This window comes from Ochotona curzoniae, unplaced genomic scaffold (assembly GCF_017591425.1).
Source record: "Ochotona curzoniae isolate NIBS_2020 unplaced genomic scaffold, NIBS_Ocur_1.0 contig_1014, whole genome shotgun sequence".
Lineage (NCBI taxonomy): Eukaryota > Metazoa > Chordata > Mammalia > Lagomorpha > Ochotonidae > Ochotona > Ochotona curzoniae.
Window position 1 is genome coordinate 41,251,238 of NW_024464920.1, and position 8,510 is coordinate 41,259,747.

Here is an 8,510-nt window from a genome sequence, read left to right on the forward strand (position 1 = left end):
CCAAAGACCATCAGGAGTGGCTAGTGTTCTGGCGTAGTGGGTTATAAACCTGTGCCTAACATCTCATAAGAATGCAAGTTCCAGTCCCGGCTGCTCTACTTCTAAGATCATTTCCCTGCTATTGTGCCTGGGAAAACAGTAGACGATGGGCCAGGTCCTCGGGCACCTGGAATTCATATGTAAGACCTGTATGGAGTTCCAGGCTCATGTGGCCATTGAAGGAGAAAGTTAATGGATGAAAGATTTCTGTTTCCTTTTCTCTCTGTAGTTCTGCCTTTTAAATAAATAAACAGATAAATCTTGGAGGCGAGGGGAAGAATCAATCTGTGGTTAAACAAGTATAAGTAGCAGAGTAGGATGTAGGCAAGCGCCTGGCAGAGAATCCCAGAGTTTACTCCTTGAGCTTGTTTTTTCAGAGACTGTTCCAGGAAAGCCGTCCACCGCCACAGACAGGGGAAGCTGCAAGAATTCCAAGTCAAAGTTACGTGAACACACAAGTCATGAAAGTGTCTGTTGCTTAAGTGTTGCTCCAGAGCCTTGCTGTTCTGCCTTTTCTATGTCCCGAACACCTCCCTAACCCTTATTACAAAAGCCCTAACAGGCTGCTTCTCAGGCAGGCAGTTTCTTTGGGGAATTAAACCTTCCCTCTGTCTCCTCTGCTTATGCACAGCTCTCACTTGGAGCTTACTTGGTGACACACCAAGTGAACAGACTCCTTGTGCTTGCTCATACAAGCCAAGTGTATTACTCACTGCAGAGCAAGGGGAAATGTGCCCTAGTGATCCATCAAGCATCTCAGGAAGAAACTGTTAGAAGGCACCTGTTATAGGCCTGGGGCACTGTTTGAGTAATCAAAGGCCCACTCTAGATCGGGTGTTGTGAGAATGGAAGAAGGTGGGACTTGGTGCTGTGGCTCAGCAAGTAAAGCTACAGTAGGCATTCCTTATGAGCGCCAGTTTGAGTCCCGGTATTCCACTTCTGATCCAGCTCTTTGCTAATGTGTCTGGGAAAGCAGTGAAAGACAGCACAAGTACCAGGGCCTCTGGCACTATGTGGGAAACCTAGATAGAATTCCTGGCCCCTGGCTTTCCCTCGGTCCAGCCTTTCGCTATTGTGGCCATTAAGGGAGTGAAGCAGCAGCTGGCAAGATCTCCCTCTCTCTTCTTCCCCCTCCTCACCATAACCCCATCTTTCAAATAGATAAATGATCTTCTAAAAAGGATTGGGGCAATCCTTTGATCAGGCCTCCCATTAAATCTTTTTACTTTTTAAAGTAAAAATTCAGCTTATTCTTGACATGGTACCCAAGAGGCAAAGTGTTTCACATCATGGACTTCACTCCCAACTCCTTGGAATGTTCTTTTCCTTGGCTTAAAAGCAGAGATTAGATGAGAAAGTCAGACGACAACACTTTAGGCAACTGAAATACAGCTGGGGGTAGGGGCAAGGCTACCATCATCTTCACAGGGATGGCACGGGGTCTGTTAGCTGCAAGCTTGTTTTCTAGAACTGTTAGCAGGAAGCACAGGGGCTGCTCAGGGTGTGGGGTAGGGGGCTTCAGAGTCTCCACTGTGCAGGTATAGCAGTATTTTCTGGTAATCACCCTTGGTATATTGTTGGATGTAGGAATACAGGGCCATGCCATACTTGTTTTTGAATTTAGACATGATTTCAGCATGTCCACTTTCCTGTGGGAGACCATGGTTCTGATCTGGAACTTGTCACGTTCCCCCTTGCCCTTCCTGGAGTCATATAGCCAATTGGCAAAATACAGGGGCTTGTTCTGAATGCAGAGCACCGGGTTCAGAAAAGCATTTTCCAGATCTCCTTTGACCTCCTTCTCGATGCTCTCCAGCATGTCCTTAGGGCTGTAGTTCTTCTATCTATCAAACACTTTCTGGAGGTGGCACCCTCTGTCATGATGCTGACCAACTTGGGGATGTCAGTTCCTTTTCTCTTCACTCCAGCATCAAAGAGATCCTGGGCATCTTGGTCAGTCAGCTCAGAATCTATGACAGAGCTATCTTCTGCTCTTCTATCCTTTTGAGAGCCACCATCAGCTTGCAGAAGTCCCCAGAGATGTCAGAGATGATGTCCTTCTCAAGGTCAGTCTTGTCCATTTACTTGTAATCCCTGTTAATTTCCTGCATATCCTGGTTGGTCCTTGAGCAGAAGATCTCAATGAGTGAGTCCCCATAAGTTCCCAGCCCCTTCATGGAGGCCTTCGGTTTGGGGGCATCACACTGAGCAGGTGTCTTCAATAGGCCCCCAAATCACCAAGTGGCCTGATAAGATTGACTTTAGGACCGTGGCAAGATCCTTTTTGGTCTTCCTCTGGTGAGCAAGGGCAGTATTGTGGCTTTGGGCAGCATTGTGGCTTTGGGCAGCATGCTGATGATGGTGAGCCCATCCACACCTTTGGTCTTGATGGCTGTCTCAATATTCAGATCATCCTACTCAGTGTCAAATTTGGTGTAGTCTTTGACTGATTCATATGCACTTGGAAGTGTGGAGTGGTCACCCTCCAAGCTCAGCTTGCACAGAATTTCATGAATAATAGACATTTTGCAAGAAGGTGGGAGGGCCCCAAACAATAGCCTAGCAGCTAAAGTCCTCGCCTTGAACACCCCGGGATTGGTGCTGGTTCTAATCCCGGTGGCCCCACTTCCCATCCATCTCCCTGCTTGTGGCCTGGGAAAGCAGTTGAGGATGGCCCAATGCTTTGGGACCCTGCATCTGCGTGGGAGACCTGGAAGACGCTCCTGGCTCTTGGCTTCAGATTGGTTCAGCTTCAGCCCATTGCAGCCACTTGGGGTGGGGGTTGGGGGTGAACCATCAGATGGAAGATCTTCTTCTCTGTCTATCCTCCTCTCTATATATCTGACTTTGCAATAAAAATAAATCTTAAAAGAGGGTAGGAGACCTGGAAGAAGCTCCTGGCTTCAGATTGGTTTTGCTCCCTTCCCATTAAATCTTATCTCTATGGAAGCTGGCATGAGCAGGGATGAAGTTGTACATGGTATAGTAGCTAAGAAAGGGATGTCTGATATTCTGCCTGCAGTACAATGATCTTGTTTTATCTTTGTGATGTTGATGTCCTATAAGTCAAACCCCTCCAAAATTCATGTTGGAAGTTAATTGCCATTGTGATGGTATTAAGCACTGGGCGCATTTAAGAGGCAACTGGGGTAAGAGGGAGTGAATGAGTCACCTTGGGAACAGGTTTCTGATTGTACTTCTGTTTCCTCTGCTCTTGCTGGGCTTTCTACCATGTAGCAATGCAGCTCAGAAACCTTCTCCAAGACCCCAAGGTCTTGGACTTGGGCTTGCCGGCCTTGGGAATAAGTCAAACACACTTGTGTTATAATAACTCTCCAAGTCTATGTATTCAATTATAGCAGCAGAAAACAGACTAAAGCAGTGTTGTGTAGGAGAACAATATGGTCCAGCTCTGTGCACAAGACCCGCGTGAGATGTTAAAGGCTTTCTTGGCATTAGGTTACACTGAGTGCTCTACATACTTTATTTTCTGTATCCTAGAGACTCAGCTAGGCAGATAGGATGAGTCCCATTTTGCAAGCATTAAAACAGACACTTGAAGAGACCATTGTCAGCAGTGAGTCAACAGCACACAGAGTCAGAAGTGATGCGTTCACATACTGGTAACTGATGACACATCAGATAAACAGGTGCCTTAGAACTGGAAGAGGACAGAGCATGCCTGTGTATGGAAAAAACGAGCTGGACTACAGAATCCTGACATTGGCTTTTTATTCTCCTGGCTGTTCTGTCTCTGGAACCTTCGATACCTCTTGGAACAGCCCCTTGGCATTCCCTGTTCTCCCAGGTCCCCAATCCTCAGGGCTCGTACTACAGTCACATCTATCCACAAAGTGTTCAGCCGCTGCCACTCGCCTGACTATGCTTTGGCACCTGCCATTTCGCAAATGGTCCATCTCCAGAAAGTGAAATTTGGAAATTACCCTCATCACAGCATCCAAATGGCCACTTTCCCCATCATCTTACGTTTGCCAACCTCTTCTGCCCTTTCACCTCTTCATCAGCTCCTCCCATCTTCCAAGCCTGTGGCACCCTCATGGCCTCATTTTCCTTTCCTGCCTTCTATCATGTGGCCAATCATGAATCACCGAATCCCTAAATATCGTCCCTTCCTTGACCTGGCCATTCTCTGCTCCAACTTAATCATTTTGATTTAGAACTCTGGCCCGGTTCCAGGCATTGTTCTTTGCCCTCTTTGAAGATTAACACAATAATCCCCTGTAAGCTCGACACTAATAAATCCTTACTTTACAAATGAGGAAATTGAGGCAGGGAGTAGTTACATAACTTGTTTGCTGTCAAACAGTGGGAAACGGGAGGAGGGGGCACAGTGTGGCTCCAGAGTTCATACTGCTAAGCGCCATGTGCTACCCTGCCTTACCCATTGTATGCTGTCGACAGCTGTCTCTGGTTCAGCTTCTCCTCATTAGTGAATTGCTCTCCAAAACCACAACACTCACTTTGGAAATCTACTTGAAAAGCTCTGTCCATCAAATCCTACTCTTCTACCCCAACATTCTCTGCCTGCTTACCTGGTCTCTTCCTTACTTCTTGTCAAGAGGATACAACAGATCTTGTTGTCTACAATCAAGTGATTTGCTTTTTCTGTGCAACTTCCTATACCACAAGCCAGCTATAGCTACAAATATATGGATACCAGGGTGTAATCTACTTAAGGTGCCTAGCCCTAAGGCTCAGCTGTTAAGAAATCCATACCTGATAGCACATAAAGTGCCCCATTTTGCAGAAAAAGTAGGGGTTTTAATTTCTGTTGCTTTCCAAGAATAGGTAGTGATTGAACATAAATGACTTCCTGGATACCACTGTAACTACCCAATTATAGCCATCCATCCTTGCCACCCTGAGTCTGGTCTAAACAGCAACAGCAAATCACCACTGTAGGGGCTGGGATTTGTGCCAGCTTTTTCTCTTGGATCCGAACCACATCCTGATGTCTGTCTACTGGCTGGAATTTTCCCTCATTCCTAACTGAGGTTTCTGCTGAAACCGAAGTGATGCTGCTTACTTTGTGCCATGTCTCCAGCAGCCAGCCACATGTCACCTAAGGGTATGGACCACTCTAACCAGTGAGCCCATCCTTCCTGTCATACACATAACTTGCTGAAGGCTAAGAAGTGGACCTCTTTAGAGATATATGTATCATTTACGTAAATATCCTGCAAGTTTGCAAGCAAATTTAGAGATGTATAGGTTTCTCTAAAGTTTTCTGTAAAACTACTCATTTTTGTGCCCAGCTTGTGTCCAGGTTGTTCTCTGCATGTTTCTTAGGATAATTTATAGTGCTGAGGAAGCAAGAACATACGTCTTCATTTTAATTGATGGAGTTTTCAGTAATGATCATTTGTTGCTCTCAGGGTTTTGATTCAGACTGGATTGACTTTTGATTTGCTAATTTCTAGTGGGCATGGCTATCACCAAGTTTGGTTAATAAAGACTCCTTAATATACCCTTGACTGGCGTGATCTCTCTCGCATCTCCCAACAGTTCAAGAATACAGATTCCCAACAGGGGATGGTCAGAGATCATATATGTACCTGGGATCATGGCAGAATATCTAGGAAAAAGCCAGAGTAGAGAGAAAAAAAAAAGGAATCTTGCAGTAAATTCCTTAACATCTCCTGTCTATATTTCCACACCCATTTGTGCTCCAAACTAATAAGGCCTTCACAATCGCTCTCTCAGTCTGGCTTCCTGAGCACGTGACTTCCTATTTTTTTTTTTAATCTAGTTAAGGAAGCAAGGTGTGAAGATGGGGAATGTCAAGTCCATGGACTATATAAAGCTTGCAAAATCATTTGGTCTGGCCCTGCCAAGACAACCACAAGGAAGACTCAAAATTTAATACATCCATAGCTGGTGAATTCCTAAATTAGTAATTGTGTATGGTATGTGAAAGATGTTATGCATATCCAAAAGGCTGTTGGCAGAGGAAGGTTACCCTTCCAATGCACAGAGTTAAATACTGCCTGGATTTGAATCTTGACTCTCCTCTTCTCTGGACCTCAGTTCCATTAATGCCATCATCTACCAACAGCTGTCTCCAGCCTGTGCACAGGATGTTCATCTGTTCTGATACGGGCAGGATTTTGTTGTGAGGTGCCTGGATCCAGTTTTTTTGTCTCTGACCTGAGAGGAGAATTCCAGGATAAGGCATGGCTAAAGATCCACAGAGAAGCAAGTCCTATTTACATGTGAGAAAAGCACACACAGAGGAAGGAGTACAGACAAATTCTCAAGAGAGAATTGTCCTTGGTGAGCTTTGGGGCTGTCCCTTTTTCATATGGTCTAGAGGCATATGGGTGGTATCTGGAGTGGCACTTAACTGAATATTCAGATAGGGCAGAGTTTGGGCAGAGCTGGAGTATGACCCATTTCCTTGCCCTTTCTTGGGCATCTCAGTGGTGTCACAGTGCCTGGTGCATTACAGGAAAGGGAGCAATAGCCACAGTGATTTTATGATTTTATTATAATGACCTCCTAATGAGTTCAAGGTTACTGTAGTATGCATCTGGCAGCCAGAATGAATGTTCTTAACCATCGAGGATTCTAAGTGGTGAAACCATGGAGGTGTGATTTTCTGCTGCACAGGAGGGGTGTTTTGGGGTGACACAGGAAGGGCTGCAACAAAGATGGGGGCCACAGGGGGTGCTGGTAACCTCACTCCTACAGCTGCCAACCTCTGTTCACATCAGTTTCTCTTAACCTTGCGTGGTTCTATTTCCTACCCTAGTGATCACCAAATCCTGTCCTTGCACAAAGCTGTAAGTCATGATTAGTCAAACTTAGTCATAGAAATCCTACTCTTTTCAGCTAGGGATTTAGCTTTCAACTCAGTATGGCTAAATTGGCTGTGGCAAGGTGGGAGCAAAATCCATCTAAACATAAACCAGATCCTTGGGAGAGAAAAACCCTTCCTCAGTCTTCCTGCCTGACTGAGTCAACCACAGGCCACCTGGAAAGGAAGCCAACCTGCCGAGAGGGAGGAGGGGAAGACGGGGCAGAGTGGGACCCGGGGAGGGCTGGTCACTGGGCAGGTGTAATATGGAACCTCTGTCCCTGCTCTGGACTTTGGACTTTCCACTCAGTGAGGAAAGTAAACAATACATTTGCCAAGCTCCAGAAAATTTTGTTGTTTACAGTAGAATGTGTGCTTATCTGATAAACTCGGTTTCTAACTTACACGGTGAGGATGAAATATAGTGCCAAGCAGAAAGGAAGAAGTGGCATTATCTCTGTTCACAGATGGCAAGCTCTTTCATGTACAAAGTCCTCAGAGCCCATAAAACAAAGCAGACTGCTAGAATCAGTCAATGAATTCAGCAAAGTTTCAGGATACAAAGTTGATTCAGGTTTTTTTTTATATATTCACCATACAACTAAGGAAGCAATTCCTTTTATAATAACATCAAAAAGAATAAAATACTTAAAAATAAATTAAAACAATGAGAAGAAAAATCTGTACATTGCCAACTACAAACATTACTGAAATAAGCTAAAGACCTTTGAAATGGAAAGACATCTTGTGTTCTTGGGTCATAAGATTTGATACTATTGAGTTGTCAAGGCCACCTAGAACAAATTGCAAATTCAATGTAATCCCTTTCAAAATCCCAACAACTATTGTTTTCAGAAACAGAAAAAAAAATCATCCTAAAATTCACATGGAATCTCAAGGAACTCCCTCCCTCCCCCAGTGGTACTTGCGGCAATAAAAAACACATTTGGAGGGTAGACACTAACCTCCTACTTCACTACAAGGCAACAGTAATCAATAATGGCAAATTGCTGCCACACAGACGGTGAGATGGAAAAGGAGGTCCAGAAACAGCCCTTCGTGTGTGGGATCGAATAGCTGAAAAACATGCTAAGCCCATTCACTAGGGAAAGCAACAACTTCTCAAGACGTAAAAGAATACAGGGGGAAAGCTTCATGACAGCAACTCGGGCATTGCTGCCTCGGTTATGACACCAAAAGTCTTGACAGCAGAAGAGGAAATAGAGAAGTTGTACTTTATTAAAATTAAAACACACATGTGCATCAAAAGAAGCCATCAATAAAGTGAAAGGACAGTCTGCTGATTGGGAGAAAATAGTCACAATCATCTATCTGATGAGAAAAATTGTCCAACATACATGAAGTACTCCTGCAACTCCAGGGCCACTGCTGGTACAGCAGGCTAAAGCTCTGCCTGTGGGGCCAGCATCCCATGTAATGTCTCAGCTGCTCCACTTCCAGTCCAGCCTGGATTATGGCCTAGGAAAGCAGTGAAAGATGTCTCCACTTCACTTGTATGAGAGACCTGGTAGAAGTCCTGGCTACTGGTTGCAGATCTACTCAGCTCCAGTCATTGTGGTCATTTGAGGAGTGAATCGTGGATGGAAGATATTTCTCTCTTTCTCTCTGTCTTTCTGTAACTCTGCTTTTCAAA

At 44.9% G+C, this 8,510-nt stretch overlaps 1 pseudogene; it reads right to left on the reverse strand.

Moving 5' to 3' along the window:
- Window positions 1-1,535: 1,535 nt before the first annotated feature.
- Window positions 1,536-2,564, reverse strand: LOC121161567 (annotated as a pseudogene).
- Window positions 2,565-8,510: the final 5,946 nt, after the last annotated feature.